Source organism: Hyla sarda, chromosome 3, assembly GCF_029499605.1.
Source record: "Hyla sarda isolate aHylSar1 chromosome 3, aHylSar1.hap1, whole genome shotgun sequence".
In the NCBI taxonomy this organism is placed as follows: domain Eukaryota; kingdom Metazoa; phylum Chordata; class Amphibia; order Anura; family Hylidae; genus Hyla; species Hyla sarda.
Genome location: NC_079191.1, coordinates 240868082 through 240888342, shown reverse-complemented (window position 1 = coordinate 240888342; position 20261 = coordinate 240868082). Strand labels below are relative to the sequence as shown.

The 20261-nt window shown below is 42.5% G+C and overlaps 1 protein-coding gene and 1 long non-coding RNA gene across 2 annotated transcripts in view; one reads left to right on the top strand and one right to left on the bottom strand.

Moving 5' to 3' along the window:
• The window catches only part of SLC16A10 (solute carrier family 16 member 10), a 144865-nt gene that overhangs the window by 78727 nt on the left and 45877 nt on the right, over nucleotides 1–20261 (bottom strand). The window lies entirely within an intron of this gene.
• The window catches only part of LOC130362212 (uncharacterized), a 36366-nt gene continuing 24707 nt past the window's right edge, over nucleotides 8603–20261 (top strand). Inside the window, exon 1 of the long non-coding RNA XR_008891322.1 lies at nucleotides 8603–8719. This is a non-coding gene — a long non-coding RNA (uncharacterized LOC130362212). The remainder of the gene's footprint in view (nucleotides 8720–20261) is intronic.

Genomic DNA, 20261 nt, shown 5'->3' with positions numbered 1-20261 from the left:
ACAACGCAATTTTTGAAGTTTTGGTGGGGTTTGTTTTTACTGATTGTACAGGGTGGGCAATTTATATGGATACACCTTAATAAAATGGGAATGGTTGGTGATATTAACTTCTTGTTTGTGGCACATTAGTATATGTGAGGGGGGAAACTTTTCAAGATGGGTGGTGACCATGGCGGCCTTTGAAGTCGGCCATTTTGAATCCAACTTTTGTTTTTTCAATAGGAAGAGGGTCATGTGACACATCAAACTTATTGGGAATTTCACAAGAAAAGCAACGATGTGCTTGGTTTTAACGTAACTTTATTCTTTCATGAGTTATTTACAAGTTTATCTTTGTTTACATCCGTTGACATGTCGTCGAGGTTAACACATGAGGAGCTGATAGAAATTGCGTTGATGTCTGGTGAACGCAGTAACCAGGTCATTGCAGCAGATTTCAATGCAAGACACCGTACGAGACCACCCATCTCCCATGCTACAGTTAGCAAACTGCTTGCTATGTTTCGTGAAACTGGTTCAGTGTTGGATTTGCCAAAATGTGGACACATGAAATCTGTCACTATTGAAGAAACATCAGTGGCTGTCCTAGCTTCATTCAGCAAGAGCCCACAGCGTAGCACTCGCCGCATGTCACTGGAGAGTGGCGTTAGTCGAACATCCCTTCGGCGGATATTAGCTACTCACAAATGGCACCTTTACAAACTCCAGCTACTGCAGCATCTTAACGAGGATGACCCAGATCAGCGCACTGAATTTGCAGAATGGGCAAAACAAAAATTGGAACAGGACCCTTAGTTTACACAGAAGAATTTGTTCAGTGATGAGGCAAACTTTTATGTGAATGGTGAAGTTAACAAACAAAACCACCGCTATTGGTCTGACACTAACCCACATTGGATGGATCCCTCCAAGACTGTTGGAACACAAAAATTGATGGTATGGTGTGGTATACGGGGTACAAAGATAGTGGGGCCATTCTTCATCAATGGAGACCTCAAGGCCACTGGATATGCAAAATTGCTACATGATTATGTGTTTCCCTCTTTATGCACTGAAGCTGGCACGTTCCCTGAGTTTTTCCAGCAAGATGGTGCACCACCACATTATGGGTGTCAGGGCCGAGCATTCCTAGATGAACAGTTTCCAGAAAGTGGATTGGTCATCGTGGGACAGTTAAACGGCCCCCAAGGTCTCCCGATCTGACCCCCTTAGACTTTTATCTTTGGGGTCATCTGAAGACAATTGTCTATGCTGTGAAGATAAGAGATGTGCAGCACCTGAAACTACGGATACTGGAAGCCTGTTCTAGTATTTCTCCTGCAGAGTTGCTATCAGTGTGTGAAGAGTGGGAGAAGAGGGTTGCATTGACAATCCAACACAATGGGCAGCACATTGAACACCTTTTATAAGTGGTCAGAAACTTGTAAATAACTCATGAAAGAATAAAGTTACGTTAAAACCAAGCACATCATTGTTTTTCTTGTGAAATTCCCAATAAGTTTGATGTGTCACATGACCCTCTTCCTATTGAAAAAACAAAAGTTGGATTAAAAATGGCCAACTTCAAAATGGCCACCATGGTCACCACCCATCTTGAAAAGTTTCCCCCATCACATATACTAATGTGCCACAAACAGGAAGTTAATATCACCAACCATTCCCATTTTATTAAGGTGTATCCATATAAATGGCCCACCCTGTACTTTACTCTAAAAATGGCATGTTATCTCTTTTCTGTGGGTCAATAAGATTAAAATGATAACCATGTTTACATAGATTTTTCATTATTGTACTGTGTTTAAAAAATGCAAACTAAACAAAAAAAAGTTTAAACTTTTTTATTTTTCTGTATACAGGGCTGTATGGGGGTTCATTTTTTTGCGCCCTGACATAGTTTTTATCTATACCACTTTGTGTATATATTACTTTTTTTTCACTTTTTGTTTCTGGGATATGTGATCAAAAATAAGCAATTTTGGACTTTGGTATTTTGTTTTATGTTTACGCCATTCACTGTACAGGATCATAAACATGATTTTTAATAGTTTGGACATTTCTGCACGCAGTGATACCAAATTTGTGTTTTATTTATTTTTTTTTGAAAATGAGAAAAGGTTTTTTGTTTTTTTTATTTAAAAAATGAGAAAAAAGGGGTGTAAAGGATGTTTATGCAACCTGGACTTTGCATCCACTCCTTCCATCAGCTCTCAGAACCATTCCTGGCTCCGCCTCCACACAAAATCGTCTGGGGCACATTCCCTCCGCCTCCCCACTCTGTACTCCATCTTGGACTGTATAGGTATTTACAAAACAATGTGTAGCTAGATTTTGTAAAATTACAACTCCCAGCATGCCCAGACAGCCGAAGCCTGAATGAGCATGCTGCAAGTACACTGCTCAAAAAAAAAAGGGAACACTAAGATAACACATTCTAGATCTGAATGAATGAACTAATCGTATGAAATACTTTGGTCTTTACATAGTTGAATGTGCTGACAACAAAATCACCCAAAAATTATCAATGAAAATCAAATTTATCAACCCATGGAGGTCTGGATATGGAGTCACACTAATGACCTCCCTACAACGCCTGGGCATGCTCCTGATGAGATGGCGGATGGTCTCCTGGGGGATGTCCTCCCAGACCTGGACTAAAGAATCCCCCAACTCCTGGACAGTCTGTGGTGCAATGTGGCATTGGTGGATGGAGCGAGACAAGATGTCCCAGATGTGCTCAATCGGATTCAGGTCTGGGGAACGGGCGGGCCAGTCCATAGCATCAATGCTTTCCTCTTGCAGGAACTGCTGACACACTCCAGCCACATTAGGTCTAGCATTTTCTTGCATTAGGAGGAACCCAGGGCCAACCGCACCAGCATATGGTCTCACAAGGGGTCTGAGGATCTCATCTCGGTACCTAATGGCAGTCAGGCTACCTCTGGCAAGCACATGGAGGGATGTGCGGCCCCCCCAAAGAAATGCCACCCCAAAACCATTACCGACCCATCACAAAACCGGTCATGCTGGAGGGTGTTGCAGGTAGCAGAATGTTCCCCAAGGCGTTCTCCAAGGCGTTCTCACGTCTGTCACATGTGCTCAGTGTAAACCTGCTTTCATCTGTGAAGAGCACAGGGCGCCAGTGGCAAATTTGCCAATCTTGGTGTTCTCTGGCAAAGGCCAAACATACTACATGGTGTTGGGCTGTAAGCACTAACCCCACCTGTGGACGTCGAGCCCTCATACCACCCTCATGGAGTCTGTTTCTGACTGTTTGTGTGGACACATGTACATTTGTGGCCTGCTGAAGGTCATTTTGCAGGGCTCTGGCAGTGCTCCTCCTTGTACAAAGGCGGAGGAAGTGGTCCTGCTGCTTGGTTGTTGCCCTCCTACGGCCCCCGGATCCGCACGCCGTTCGGCCCTAATCTTCTATTTTCGGGATATGCTAATGAGGCGCTAACTGGCACCGGCCAGGCTAACTGGCACTCTGACATCAGTGCCGCCTGCCGCAGCGCCGCCCAGCTCATCAATATTCCTCCTCTCTCTCTTCATTACAGAACGGGGAGAAGAGGGAAAGGTGGAGGGAGGGGAGGAATATTGATGAGCTGGGCGGCGCTGCGAGCAAAAATGCTGACGTCAGAGTGCCAGTTAGCCCGTCCGGTGCCAGTTAGCACCTCATTAGCATATCCCGAAAATTGAAGATCAGGGCAGAACGGCGCAGCGGATCCGGGCACGGTAAGTATCAAACTGATCAGCGTTCATTGCACTACCAGCAACTACCGCTGGTTAGTGCGGGCGGAGAAAGCTGACAGATTTCCTTTAAGAGCAAAATCAGCTGGATAATCCCAAAGTAACATAGGTCATAAGGTTGAAAAAAGACCTGGGTCCATCTAGTTCAACCTATATCCCTAATGAGTTCCTACTGAGTTGATCCAGGGAAAGGCCAAAAACCCTCATACTAGAGGTAAAAAATTCCTTCCCGACTCAAATTATGGCAGTCAGAATAAATCTCTGAATCAACATGCTGTCCATAAATAGCTAGTATACATAACCATCAATGTTATTATTCTCCAAAAATGCATCCAGACCCCTTTTGAACTCTTTCACAGAGTTCACAATGACCACCTCCTCCGGGAGAGAATTCCAGTTTCTCACTGCTCTTACAATAATAAAAAAAAACCCCGTCTGTGGTGGTGTAGAAACCTTCTTTACTCTAAATGTAGAGGATGCCCCCTTGTTGTAGATACAGTCCTGGGAGTAGTGTAGTAAAATAAAAGTTATGGATAAGTTATAGATTGTGGGGGGGGGGGGGGGGGGGGAGGTGGGAATTTTACATATCACTCAGTTCCTAATCCTGACCATGTACATCTAATTTTTATGTTTCTTGCACCTTTATTTATTTATTTTATTACACTTTTAATTTAGCTCACTAGTCTGAATTCCTCCCAAAGGGAGGGGGCGTGGCCTCACTGTGCAGGTCTCCACCCCCTCCCTCAGTATGCTGTCTTCTCACATCTCCCCTAGCAGTAGCAAAACTACAACTCCCAGCTTGTCCTCACTGACAGTAACAGACCACATCAAGGAAGTGTGTCCATGACATAGGTAATGATGCATGGACACAGCAGGACTAGTATGTGTCCAAGCAGGCAGGGGGGGGCAATTGTTTGACTGGCTTCTTCAGTTTTAAATACTGAAAATTTTCTAATGAAAGCAATTGCAAAACCTATTGATTTTACATGCTGTACAACATATCAGAAGTTTTTGTATTTGACAGTGCCCATTTAAGTCCCCACAGATCATGACACAAAAAATAGCCCTCAAACAGCCATGTAGTATGTAAATTTAAGTATTACTGTAATCGTTTTGACCCACAACATAAAGATAACATGTCAGTTTTACCACTGTACACTGAAATGAAATATAAACAAAAATTTAAAATAGAACAATATAAAAACCAAAAGTGTAGCTTTTATATGAGCAAAAATGAAAAAAGAACAATAAGAAAACAAAAATGTAGTTTTAAATTAAAAGCTAAAGAAGCCAAAATCCAAAAATATACTGCTTCGCCCTCCTTCCATAAAATAGTTTAAAGCAAACTATTAAATAACATAGGAGGCAGTAGCTCTATAAAGGTACGGTACATCTAGAAAACATTTTGCCTCAAAAAGGAATTTACCTTCCCCAGAACAGCTACTAATAAGATATAAAAGGACATGTGGCAATAATTTCGTTTTTTTTTTTTTGGCAATGTATCTAAGCTTTTTGTGATTGACCCTCCCTTCCACCCCAATGTAAATAAACAATACAGTTTAAGAGGAATATAGTGGGTGAAAAAAAATACCTCTAAATGATGCATTAGTTACATCTTGGCCTAAGAAAGGTAGATAAAAATCTAAATAATTTTTTTTTTACATCTCCAACAGCGGAAACGGTTATTTGAATCAAGAACTGCACATTAGAATATCTGTGGTAGCTGTAACCATGGTCATGTGTGTCTGTTATCTAGCATGCTCATATTTAAAATGTATAAATGTACAGCATATAAAAGATGCTGCTGATGTCTTACAGCTGAGGATATCAGAGATCATAGGGCAGACATTCATTTCTGTTTGCCTTATTTTAGTTTCTAGTAATGACATAAAAGGGCTATGCCAGAATACACAATATCTACCTGACTGGTGAGGGACCAACTGCCAGGACATGATCAGAAGAACTGAGATATCTTGTCCCATGCCCCGAGTGAATGGACTGGTAGCTCTTTATGAGACTTCCGAGCAAAGCCAAGTGCCCCAAGTGCTGTAAAAAAACAGCTTAAAGGGGTACTCCGCTGTTAGACATCTTATACCCTATCCAAAAGACTCCCGAGATCGGGGGGGCTGCAACAGCCCGGTACCTCAGCAGCCCAGAGCTAAGTTTTCTCTGAGGCTGATGAAGGGCGGTGCAGGGGACAGGGCATCGTGACGTCATGACCCGCCACCTCGAAACAAGTCTATGGGAGGGGGCATGATGCCAGAACAGTGGACCCCCCACACATGTGATCCCATTGTGCAGTGAGCATTTAAGCCCCACAGGTGTCTGACAGATTTTTGGAACAGTGGTCCGTGAAAATGAAACATTTTATTTTTCATTTGCACAGCCCACTGTTCCAAAGATCTGTCAAACGCCAGTGGGGTGTAAATGTTCACTGCAGCCCTTATAAAATTCTGTGAGGTGTGAAGTTTCCAAAATGGGGTCACATGTGGAGGGGTCCTACATATGGGGTATTTCCATACTCAGAAGAAATGGGGTTACAAATTTTGGGAGGCTTTTTCTCCAATTACCCCTTGTGAAAATGAAAAATTTGGGGTGACAACAGTATTTTAGTGAAAAAAAATCAAATTTTTCAATTTCACGTCCAACTTTAGCAGAAATTTGTGAAGCACCTGTGGGGCTCACTGTACGCCTTGTTACGTTCCTTGAGGGGTGTAGTTTCCAAAATAGTATGCCATGTGTTCTTTTTTCTTTTTTGCTGTTCTGGCACCATAGGGGCTTCCTAAATGCGACATGCCCCCCAATAACAATTTCAGCAAAATTTGCTTTCCAAAAGCCAAATTTGACTCCTTCTCTTCTGAGCATTGTAGTGCGCCAGCAGAGCACTTGACGTCCACACATGGGGTATTTCCATACTCAGAAGAGATGGGGTTACAAATTTTGGGGGGCATTTTCTCCTATAACCCCTTGTAAAAAATGTAAAATTTTTGGGGAAAACAAACATTTTAGTGAAAAAAAACCAATAAATTAATTTACACATCGGACTTTATTGAAAAGTCGTCCAACACCTGTGGGGTGTTAAGGCTCAGCGGACCCCTTGTTACGTTCCTTGGGGGGTGTAGTTTCCAAAATAGTATGCCATGTGTGGGGGGGGGGGGGGTTCTGCTGTTCTGGCACCATAGGGGCTTCTTAAATGTGACATACCCCCCAAAAACCATTTCAGAAAAACTCACTCTCCAAAATCCCATTGTCGCTCCTTCCCTTCTGAGCCTTGTAGTGCACCCACAGAGCACTTGACATGAAATATGAGGTATTTCCTTACTCGAGAGAAATTTTGGGGGGCTTTTTCTCCTTTTACCCCTTGTAAAATGTCGAAAACTGGGTCTACAAGAGCATGCAAGTGTAAAAAATGAAGATTTTGAATTTTATCCTTTACCTTGCTGCTATTCCTGTGAAACACCTAAAGGGTTAACACACCTTCTGAATGTCATTTTGAATACTTTGTGGGGGGTGCAGTTTTTATGATAGGGTCATTTATGGGGAAAATCTAATAAGAAGACCCCTCATATCCACTTCAAAACTTAACTGGTCCCTGAAAAATTCCGATTTTGAAAATTTTGTGGAAAATTGGAAAATTGCTGCTGCATTTTAAAGCCCTCTGATGTCTTCCAAAAGTAAAAACATGTCAACTTTATGATGCAAATATAAAGTAGACATATTGTATATGTGAATCAATATATCATTTATTTGCAATATCCATTTTCCTTACAAGCAGAGAGTTTCAAAGTTAGAAAAATGCTAAATTTTCAAAATTGTAATCAAATTGTGGGATTTTTCACCAAGAAAGGATGCAAGTAACGATGAAAAGTTACCACTGTGTTAAACAAACAGTCTCGGAATCAGAATAATCGGTAAAAGCATCCCAGAGTTATTAATGCATAAAGTGACAGTGGTCAGAATTGCAAAAAAGGGCTGAGTCCTTAAAGGGGTACTCCGGTGCTTAGACATCTTATCCCAAATCCAAAGGATAGGGGATAAGATGCCTGATCGCGGGAGTCCCGCCGCTGGGGACCCCCGTGATCTTGCACGCGGCACCCCGTTTGTAATCAGTCCCCGGAGCGTGTTCGCTCCGGGTCTGATTACCGACAACCACAGGGCCGGCGGCATGTGACGTCACGCCTCCGCCCTCGTGTGACGTCACGCTCCGCCCTCGTGTGATGTCACGCTCCGCCCCCGTGTGACGTCACACTCCGCCCCTCAATGCAAGCCTACGGGAGGGGGCGTGATAGCTGTCACTCCCCCTCCCATAGGCTTGCATTGAGGGGCGGAGCGTGACGTCACACGGGGGTGGAGGCATGACGTCACACGCCGCCGGCCCTGTGGTCGTCGGTAATCAGACCCGGAGCGAACACGCTCCTGGGACTGATTACAAAAGGGGTGCCGCGTGCAAGATCAAGGGGTTCCCCAGCGGCAGGACTCCCGCGATCAGGCATCTTATCCCCTATCCTTTGGATAGGGGATAAGATATCTAAGCACCGGAGAACCCCTTTAAGGTGAAAAAGGGCTCAGTCCTTAAGGGGTTAAGGGCTAATTTTTTGCATCATGATCTGTAGTTTTTATCTGTGTGGTCTGTAGTTTTTATTTTGCAGACATTAATTTCTGTTTGCCTTGTTTTAGTTTCTAGCAATGACCTCAATGCAATGACTTTTTGATCACTTTTTATTAAATTTTTTCTGGGATGTGATGAGACCAAATATTTGCAATTTTGGACTTGGTATGTTTTTTACGTTTATGCCGTTTACTGTATGGGATCATGAACAATATATTTAAATTTTTCTGACATTTTTGCACGCAGCCATATGTCAGCCATTAACAGTCAGCAGCTAGGACCTGTGATCTAGGAAGCAAATGCAGCTCCTGTGCTCGCTTCATAGTCTGGATGCACTAAGTACTAGGCATCCAGAATGTACAGGTAAGTCCATTGTCCTCTTTGGGTATATATCTATTTAAATCATAATGAATCTTATTACTCAACAACTTCATCAGTTTAATTGCACACAATATTTTGCTTACACATGCGCAGTAACAAACCTAACAAAATTGTGCACAAATTATACATACACTTAAAATCGGATACCAATTTTTTTTCACTTGGACAAACTCATGCAAAAAAGTCTTACCCTCCGACTTAGAGACATACAATTTTTATAGTCCGATTTTACTTTTTTGCCTCCGATTTGATCAGATTTTGCAACATACATTTCCATCCGATTTTACAATCCTACTATTGCATGTCAGAATTTTAATATGAACCCACGATTAGTTTGCAGTGTCTAGGAATTAGTCTATTGTTGTTTAATAAATAAAACATATATGGCATAAAAATTTTAATAAAGTACTCCAAATTATTCCATAATTACTTCAACTCCTGCAAAAAAACTACTGCAGCTACTGTATACTGACAGGAAAAAAAAAAAAAAAAAAAGTTATGGCTTTTGGAAATTAGCAATAAAAAAAAAATCTCTTAAAAGATCAAACTAGGTCAGGCCTTATGGGGTTAAGATTAGACTGCAAAAACAACAACAGATTATTTAGGCAACAGTGGTGTACAGGAAAAGCAGTGTTTCCCTAATGAAGCAACATATATTTAATTATCTGTATTTGTGTATTTTATGGGACTATGCCAGATGCTGTAGGAAACATAATCTACACTTTACCAAGCATTTGTACAACTGCCAAGAATATAAAGCTGCTGCTAGTAACCCAAATATGAACAATGCAAACAGTCTGTTTTTATTAAAAAATTACTACTGTATATCCCGGCGTAAAAGACGACTTTTTAACCCCGAATATTCTTCTGAAAAGTCGGGGATCGTCTAATACGCCGGGTATTGAGGTCCGGGATAGGAAAACTTCTGATTATCTGCCCGGGCCGGCTCCCGTGTGTGGCTGCAGGCGGGGGCCGGCCAGAGCAAGTAAAAACTAATACTGTATACTAAAAACCAGGGTGCCTCCAGCTGTTGTCAAACTACAACTCCCAGCACGGCAAAGGCTGTTCGGGCATGCTGGAAGTTGTAGTTTCACAACAGCTGGAGACCCCCTGGTTTTTAGTATACAGTATTAGTTTTTACTTGCTCTGGCCAGCCCCCGCCTGCAGCCACACACAGGAGACGGCCCGGGCAGATAATCATAGGTATTCCTATCCCGGACATCCCTGTGTCCCATTCCCCGGCGGCACGTGTCCTCCTGCAACCCTCCTTCGGTCCTCCTGCGGTCCGGTCCTCCATCTCTATGGTTGTACGCATGGGACGTCAGTGACGTCACGTGCCTACAACCATAGAGGCAGAGGAGCGCAGGACCAGGAGGACCGCAGGAGGACACGCCGACCGGGGCCTGGTGAGTGACCGGCCGTGCTATCTTAAGTGATCCGGTCACCGCTCCCCGGTCCCGGCACCTGCTGCTATGGTCCATAGGCCATAGCAGTAGATGGTGACCCAGGCCGGAGGAGCGGTGATCGGAACACTGTGGGGGCAGACCAGTACAGACATACAGCCATACACTGTATATGGCTGGAAGCTGTATGTCTGTTGGGGGGAGCTGCCAATCTAATGTGGGGGGAGCTGCCTACTATTGTGGGGGAACTGCTGACCTAATGTGGGGGGAGCTGCCTACAAATGTGGGGGGAGCTGCCTACAAATGTGGGGGGAGCTGCCTACAAATGTGGGGGGAGCTGCCTACTATTGTGGGGGAACTGCTGACCGAATGTGGGGGGAGCTGCCTACAAATGTGGGGGGAGCTGCCTACAAATGTGGGGGGAGCTGCCTACTATTGTGGGGGAACTGCTACTAATGTGGGGGAGCTGCCTACTAATGTGGGGTAACTGCCGACCTAATGTGGGGTAACTGCTGACCTAATGTGGGGGAACTGCCGACCTAATGTGGGGGAGCTGGCAACTTAATGTGGGGGGAACTATACTGCCTACCTAATGTGGGGGGAACTATACTGCCTACCTAATGTGGGGGGGAACTATACTGCCTACCTAATGTGGGGGAACATGATGCCTACCTAATGTGGGGGGAACTACAAGGTACCGGGGTAGTCTTATATGGCGAGTATATCCCAAACTATATATTTTAACTGTAAAAGTTGTGGGTCGTCTTATACGCCAAGTCGTTTTATACGCCGGCATATACGGTACTTTGTTTAACATTAGACCGATGCAATGAAGAAAACTGTCCTCGTAATTGAATTCCACTCCTACGGTGATTGGCTGAGCCCCGCACACCGCCTCGTCTACAGGGATACAGTTATTTAAATTCCCTCTCCCTCCTACCCGCTTGCTCTCTCACCGCGGGATGGGGACACATTTTCTGCATCCCCGCTCTTTCAGCTCCCAGGATGGGGACGGAGGTGGGACACAAGTGCCTTGCTCCCCTGTACCTCCACACATCTCCACCACCGTTTAGACAGACTGGAGCGCAGCCAGCAGATCATTCCACAGCCTTCCCCCCCCCCCGCCTGCTAGATGTTGCAAGACTACAACCCTCAGCATTTCCTCACAGTTGTAGTCTTGCAACAGCTAGCGGCCAGGAGATGTGCGACACAGGCAGGTGGGAGCAAGGATGGAGCACTCCTCAGTCTGTCTAAGCCGCGGGGAGATGTGCAAAGGTAGCGGGGATGGAGAAAACTTGTGTCCCACCTGCGTTCCTGTCCAGCGGTGAGAGAGTGAGAGGGTAGTGGGGATGGAGAAAACTGTAACCGAGGGTAAGCGCGGCTCAGTCAATCACTGCAGGAGTCACATTCGCCTTCGAGGACAGTTTTCTTTATTACACCATCATTCTGTTCATGTCAAAGTAAAACTTGCTTATATATATATATATATATATATATATATATATATATATATATATACACACACATATACAGTCATTGCCATAAATGTTGGCACCCCTGAAATTTTTCAAGAATATTAAGTATTTCTCACAGAAAAGGATTGCAGTAACACATGTTTTGCTAAACATATGTTTAATTCCTTTTGGAACTATTGGAACTAAACCAAAAAAGGGAGGAAAAAAAGCTAATTGGACATAATGTCACACCAAACTCCAAAAATGGGCTGGAAAAAATTATTGGCACCCTTAAAGGGGAACTCCGGTGAAAAACTTTTTTTTTTTTTTAAATCAACTGGTGCCAGAAAGTTAAACAGATTTTTAAATTACTTCTATTAAAAAATCGTAATCCTTCCTGTACTTATTAGCTTCTGAATACTACAGTGGAAATTTTTTTACGTTTGAAACACGGAGCTGTCTGCTGACATCATGAGCACAGTGCTCTCTGCTGACATCTCTGTTCATTTTAGGAACTGTCCAGAACAGCATATGTTTGCTATGGGGATTTCCTTTTACCCTGGGCAGTTCCTAAAATGGACAGAGATGTAAGCAGAGAGCACTGTGCTCATGATGTCAGCAGACAGCTCTGTGTTTCAAAAAGAAAAGAATTTCTGCTGTAGTATTCAGCAGCTAATAAGTACAGGAAGGATTAAGATTTTTTTATAGAAGTAATTTACAAATCTGTTTAACTTTCTGGCACCAGTTGATTTGAAAAAAAAAAAAAAAATTGTTTTTCACCGGAGTACCCCTTTAACTATATTTTTGTTTGCACACCCTTTAGAAAAAAACTGAAATCAGTCCCTTCCTATAACCATCAATAAGCTTCTTACACCTCTCAGGCGTAATGTTGGACCACTCTTCCTTAGCAAACTGTTCAAGGTCTCTCTTATTGGAAGGGCGCCTTTTCCCAAAAGCAATTTTAAGATCTCTCCACAGGTGTTCAGTGGGATTTAGATCTGGACTCATTGCTGGCCACTTCAGAACTCTCCAGCGCTTTGTTGCCATCCATTTCTGGGTGCTTTTTTGGGGTCTTTGTCCTGCTGGAAGACCCAAGATCTCGGACGCAAACCCAGCTTTCTGACACTGAGCTGTACAGTGCGACCCAAAATCCATTGGTAATCCTCAGATTTCATGATGCCTTGCACACATTCAAGGCACCCAGTGCCAGAGGCAGCAAGACAACCCCAAAACATAATTGGACCTCCACCTTATTTCACTGTAGGTACTGTGTTCTTTTCTTTGTAGGCCTCATTTTATTTTCGGTAAACAGTAGAATGATGTGCTTTACCAAAAAGCTCTATCTTGGTCTCATTTGTCCACAAGACTTTTTCCCAGAAGGATTTTGGCTTACTCAAGTTCATTTTGGCAAAATGTAGTCTTGCTTTTTTATGTCTCTGTGTCAGCAGTGGGTTCCTCCTGGGTCTCCTGCCATAGAGTTTCATTTAATTTAAATGTCAATGGATAGTTTACGCTGACAATGATGCTCCCTGAGCCTGCAGGACACTTTGAATATCTTTGGAACTTGTTTGGGGCTGCTTATCCACCATCCGTTGACACTTTTCATCAATTTTTCTCTTCTATCCACTCCTAGGGAGCTTAGCTACAGTGCCATTGGTTGCAAACTTCTTGATAATGTTGCGCACTGTAGACAAAGGCAAATCTAGATCTCTGGAGATGGACTTGTAACCTTGAGATTGTTGATATTTTTCCACATTTTTGGTTTTCAAGTCCTCAGACAGTTCTCTTCTCCTCTTTCTGTTGTCCATGCTTAGTGTGGCACACACAGACACACAACGCAAAGACTAAGTGAACTTCTCTCCTTTCAGATGTTATTTTTTTTATATTGCCCACACCTGTTACTTGCCCCAGGTGATTTTAAAGTAGCATCACATGCTTGAAACAATCCAATTTTTCCACAATTTTGAAAGGGTGCAAATAATTTTGTCCAGACCATTTTTGGAGTTTGGTGTGACCTTATGTCCAATAAGCTTTTTTTACTCCCTTTTTTGGTTTAGTTCCAATACACACAATACTGCAATCCTTTTCTGTGAGAAATACTTAATTTTCTAGAAAAATTTCAGGGGTGCCAACATTTACGGCCATGACTGTATATGCCTTGGCACTATCACCTCTAAACTGTGTTTAGATTTTGTCTTTAGGAATATGCTGGGGGTAATAGCATCTGCCAAACATGGAGAGAGGGACAGTATTGATGACAAATAGAACATGTACAAATGACGAGAATACCAGTATCTGATAAGATTTTTCCAATTTTTCCAATCTTATTGATTCTAAGGGGGGAATTTATCAATCTATATATTGCGCAATTTCTTTTGGCAATTCTGTTTTTCGAGAATTTTTTGATACAACTTTACAAGGAGGACACTTAAAATGTTATAAGAATAAGTCCAGCAAAATGTCATACATATTTAGATTAGTCTCTGATCTGTATAGACTGTAGAACTGTGTAAAATTTTAATTTCTGCTGTTCTTGATGAGTGCAGGAGATTGCACCTGTGTAATGTAACCATGGTGATTGTACATCTAAGAATACCACTGTATGTGCAGGGAGGGAGAAGGAGGTATGGCTGTTAGGTCTATGTATATATGTGATCATGTGTATGCAGCAGAGCTGAGTGTGTGATTGTGTGTATGCAGCAGAGCTGAGTGTGTGATTGTGTATATGCAGCAGAGCTGAGTGTGTAACTGTGTATGCAGCAGAGCTGAGTGTGTGATTGTGTGTATGCAGCAGAGCTGAGTGTGTGCGTGATCATGGATACACATAATCACACATTCAGCCCTGCTCCATACACATGCCGCACGCTAATGTCTGCTACATGTACATGATCACCTACTCAGCTCTGGTACATGTACACAGTGTTTACCAACCTGGGTGCCTCCAGTTGTTGCAAAACTGCCACTCCCAGCATGCCAAGTTTTGCAACACTTGGAGGCATTCTCGTTGGTAAAAACTGATATAGAGTTAAGTGGAAAGATTGTTTAGCAAAATTACATATTTTTTAAACTCAGACATTCTGTGTACTTTATAACGATTTATGATTTTACTATTGTGCAGAGTTTTGTTCGGCACACACTGCTGCTCCGGCACTTCTAGCTATGTAAGCAGTGTACCATGGGAAAATGCCACAGCTCTGTGAAGTGCAGCTCTGTGAAGTGTGAGGTAGAGAAGGAGTGCACAATAGAGCAAGGGGGGGCGTTTCTATATTTGCGTAAAATTTATGAAAGGATGTGTTCAACTTTTGTAAATTTTGAGCAAGAGTGTAAATTAGACAAGCAGTGTAAATGGATAGATCTGTGTCTACAATAGACGGCAAATGATAAATGTCCCCCTAACTGCAAATGGATAGGACTCTCTTTCCTACTGTAACTGTTAATGCTGTGAGGTAATCTCTGGAAATGTTAACTTTCTTTAACGGATTGCTTAATAATAGAAATAAATAATGATGCATTTCACTATGTACTATAATCATAAAAGTATAACAACACAATACATAATAATTTATACACTGCAAGTTACTATGTACTTTCCAACTAGCAAAAAAATATGCTGGACAAAAAGTCAAGGTCACAGGGCTGCTGCAAATATTTGACCAATGGGAGACAACTGATTGTACATATTAAAGGGATTTTTGTAGAATGGAATGTTTAAAGTACTTTCTTTCCATTTTAAAAGCAAAATAAACAAGAGCTATTTGTACACACGAGTACAGTGCCCAACATGTCTCTGGACATTGCGGTCAGGAAAAAAAACTGCAGAACCCATGACATGACAATATTCAGTCACAGAAATAACCAAAGCCAGTTGGTAAGTAACATATGATTTACCTACTGTGTCTATAGGTAAGTTTTGACCTGATGTAAACAAACAGATGGAATAATATACCAGATTTATATTTTTAATGGATATAGCAATGATAAACAGTTAGAATTACACTTTCGTCCCTTATTTCACTTCCCTCAGAAAGAACCAAATACTGTACAAATGTGTGCCGAAACAGAAAAATAAAATATTAGGGGTAATTTATCAAGCATTTTAAACAACTTTTTGTGCTGAAGCAATTTTTGACAAACTTGCTTCCTTGAAGGATTTTGCTCTTTGACTTTGCAGTTTGACGTTGTTAACTTATAATGTGTGACTTTCCTTAAAAAAAATTTAAAAAAAATGCTAATTTTGTCACAAAGGGCTCCAAATAACTATACACACATTGAAAAATCTCCCCCACTGACTTTAAACACTTGGGGACGGAACCCATTATGGCCTTAAGAACAGGAGTATTTTTTTCAAATCTGACATCTATCACTTTAAGCATTAATGACTCTGGGATGCTTTTACTTATAAATTTGATCCAGAGAATGTTTTTTCATGACATATTCTACTTTATGTTAGTTGTAAATTTTCGGCGATACTTGCTTCATTTCTTGGTGAAAAATTCCCAAATTTTATGAAAAATTTGAAAATTTCGCATTTTTCGAACTTTGAAGCTCTCTGCTTGTAAGCAAAATAGACATACCAAATAAATTATATATTGATTCACATATACAATATGTCTACTTTATGTTTGCATCATAAAGTTGACATGTTCTTACTTTTGGAAGACATCAAAGGGCTTCAAAGTTCAGCAGCAATTTTCACATTTTTCGAAAAAATTTCAAAATCAGAATTTTTCAGGGACCAGTTCAGATTTGAAGTGGATTTGAAGGGCCTTCATATTAGAAATACCCTACAAATGACCCCATTATAAAAACTGTACCCCTCAAAGTATTCAAAATGACATTCAGAAAGTTTGTTAACCCTCTAGGTGTTTCACAGGAAAAGCAGCAAAGTGAAGGAGAAAATTCAAAATCTAAATTTTTTAAACTTTCTTGTAAACCAAGTTTTTGAATATATATTTTTTTTTAAACTGTAAATTTTTATTATAGTTTTACGAGAACAGAGAAAGAACAAATTCAAATGACTGCAAGGGATAGCAATCCCGAATGATCTAACAAAAACATAAGTTATAATAAGGCACCAGCATCGGAGATCAAAATAGGTATATATACAATCAATAAGGATGGGAGGGGGGAGGGGAGTGAAGGGAAGGAGGGGGGGAAATAAAGGACTGAAAAACGACAAGTACAGGAGGCTAGGTGGTAAAAACAGTAAATGGGAGGAAAGAAACAAGAAAAGAAGACAAAGAGAGGAGGAGAGGAAGAGGCTAATGGAGGCTGTATATCAGTATATTGGTCCCAGGGGTCCCAGACTGACAGAAATGCCAGAATTGTGTTGTGTAAAGATGCAGTGAGATATTCAAGAGAGCGAATCTCCCGTATCCTAGCTAGGAGGTCATCCTCCAAAATGGCCGATTGAAAAGAGTGCAAAACCGCAAGAGGGACCCGCACCGGTAGCATCTCAAAGAAATACAGCAATTTAGGGAGTATGGTCACTTTGACCGCCACAATACGACCAAAAAAGGATATCCAGTGGTCCATGAGGTCATGTAGCTCCCGAAAAAGAGTAGGATAAAAAGTGGAATAATGAGAGGAGAGCGACACACCAAGATAGGTGAGGGCAGAAGGAGGCCAGCGGAATGAGTACTTAGCTTGTAGTAGGGAGGTTAAAGAAGGAGAAAAATTAAGAGGTAGAACTTCAAATTTAGAAAGATTAACTTTGTATCAAGAAACAAGACCAAAGTCATGTAGAAGTTTGTATAGAGAGGGCAAGTAAGGGTGAGTAAAATGTCATCAGCAAAAAGACAGAGTTTAAAGTCCCTGCCATGAAGCGAAACCCCAGAGATATCTGGGTCGCCCCGGTCAAGGCTGCAAGAGGTTCAATGCATAAGGCAAAGACCAGGGGGGACAACGGGCAGCCTGTCTAGTACCATTACTCAGGGTGAAAGGGGAGGGAGTAGTGTAGGGACGTTTAAGAGAAGCAGTGGGGGAAGAATAAAGACCTTGTAAAGCAGTAAAAAAAATACCACATTTTGGTAGAGTAGCACACATGAACGGCCAACCCAGCCTATCAAAGGCCTTTTTTTCAGCATCCAAGCTTAGAACTAGAGGCTGCTCCGACCTACTATTGACCACATCAATCAGATCCACAACTTGCCTTGTGTTGTCACCTCCCTGACAGCCAGGGATAAAGCCCACTTGATCCTTATGAATAAGGGGATTTAAAAAGTGACAAAGACGATTCGCCAAGACTTTAGAAAACAATTTAAGATCAGAATTAAGGAGGGCAATAGGTCGATAACTAGAGCAGTCATGAGGATCTTTACACAGCTTATGGATCAGGGTGATCAAGGAGTGAAGGAAAGATTGCGGAATACCCCCACCCCCCAAAAAGGAGTTAAATAGAGAAACCAGTCGAGGAAGAAGAACAGAGGAGTAAGTTTTGTAATATAAGTAGGTGAAGCCATCAGGGCCCAGGGACCCTTCAGGACCTCCGTAAGCTCCTCAAGGGAGATCGGGGCATTTAGAACTTCCCTGTCTGAAGCCGAGAGGGCTGAAAGACTACATTTAGATAGAAAGGAAAGAATCTAATACAGCCTAGGGTCTGAGGGTAGTTGAGAGGGGAGAGAGTAGAGAAATAATCAAAAAGGACGTTAGAGATAGAGTCTGGGTGGTATTGGAGAACACCAGACTGGTCCCGCAACACCGAGGGAGCCTGAGCAGCAGCACAATCCCGGAGGCGTCTGGCAAGCATAGAATGGGCCTTATTGCCCTTCTCATTTAAATGCTGCTTAGCATAAAGCAGTTAGCGTTCCACCTTGTGAAGGGCTAAGTCACTTAATTGGGATCGAGCCACTTAATTGGGATCGAGCCACTACTAGATGCCTCAACACCGACAGGGAGGGAGATGATAGGAGGAGGGCCTCCAGGCGCTGCATCAAGACCTTGAGTTCCCGGGAGCAAGCCACAGCAGAACGTTTCAGCCTAGAGCCTAAGGCAATGCAGTGTCCACGAATTACCATTTTATGGGCTTCCCACAAGACCGCCAAGGAGGACACAGAACCCTCATTCTCAGCAAAATAATTGTTAATGTTATCTCGGATCGAGTCCTGGGAAGAAGGATTTTTAAGCAGAGCGTCGTTAAGGTGCAAATGACAGCGGCATGTTGAGGGGTAATAGGAGAAAAAGGCCCCCAAAATTTGTAACCCAATTTTGGATTTTGGAAAGTGAGTTTTTCTGAAATGGTTTTTGAGGAGCATATCACATTTAGGAAGCCCCTATGGTGCCAGAATAGCAAAAAAAAAAAAAACACAAGGCATACTATTTTGGAAACTACACCCCTCAAGGCACGTAACAAGGGGTACAGTGAGCCTTAACACCCCACAGGTGTTTGACGACTTTTCGTTAAAGTCTGATGTGTAAATGGAAAAAAAAATGTCACTAAAGTGCAGTTTTTTCCCCAAAATTTACCATTTTTACAAAGGGTAATGGGAGAAAATGCCCCCCAAAAGTTGTAATTCCATCTCTTCTGAGTATGGAAATACCCCATGTTAGGATATAAAATGATCTGCAGATGAACTACAATGCCCAGAAAAGAAAAGTCACATTTGGATGTGGAAAGCAAAATTTGGCTGAAATGGTTTTTGGGGGGCATGTCGCATTTAGGAAGCCCCTATGGTGCCAGAACAGCAAAAAAATTAATTAAACAAAAACACATGGCCTACTATTTTGGAAACTACACCCCTCAAGGAATGTAACAAGGTGTAAAGTGAGCCTTAACACCCCAGAGGTGTTTGACAGCTTTTTGTTAAAGTCGGATGTGTAAATGAAAAAAAAAAAATTTTCACTTAAGTGCAGTTTTTCCCCCAAATTTTACATTTTTACAAGGGGTAGTAGGAGAAAATGACCCACAAAATTTGCAACCCCATTTCTCCTGAGTATGGAAATACCCCATGTGTGGACATCAAGTGCTCTGCTGGTGCACTACAATGCTCAGAAGGGGAAGAGCGCCATTGAGCTTTTGGAGAGAGAATTTGCTTGGAATGAAAGTCAGGGGCCATGTGAGTTTACAAAGCCCACCGTGGTGCCAGAACAGTGGACCCCCCACATGTGACCCCATTTTGGAAACTTCACCCCTCACAGAATTTAATAAGGGTGTGCAGTGAGCATTTACACACCACTGACAATTACATTTTTCATTTTCACGGACCACTGTTCCAAAAATCTGTCAGACAGCTGTGGGGTGTAAATGCTCACTGTACCCCTACCCCTTATTACATTCCGTGAGGGGTGTCGCTTCCAAAATGTGGTCACATGTGGGGGGGGTCCATTGTTCTGGCACTATGGGGGCTTTGTAAACACACATGGCCTTCAATTCCAGACAAATTTTCTCCAAACTGTGGCCCTCCAGATGTTGCAAAACTACAAATCCCAGCATGCCCAAACAACAAACAGCTGTCTGGGCATGCTGGGAGTTTTAGTTTTGCAATATCTGGAGGGCTACAGTTTAGAGACCACTATATAGTGGTCTCATATTGTAGCCCTCCAGATGTTGCTAGGCAACTCACCGGCTTCCGTAGGATTCAGGGAGCCGCATCGTCGCCCGCTGCCGCCGCCGATCGCAGCCCGACGACGACGACGATGGGTAAGTGGACTTCGGTGCCGGTCCCTGTC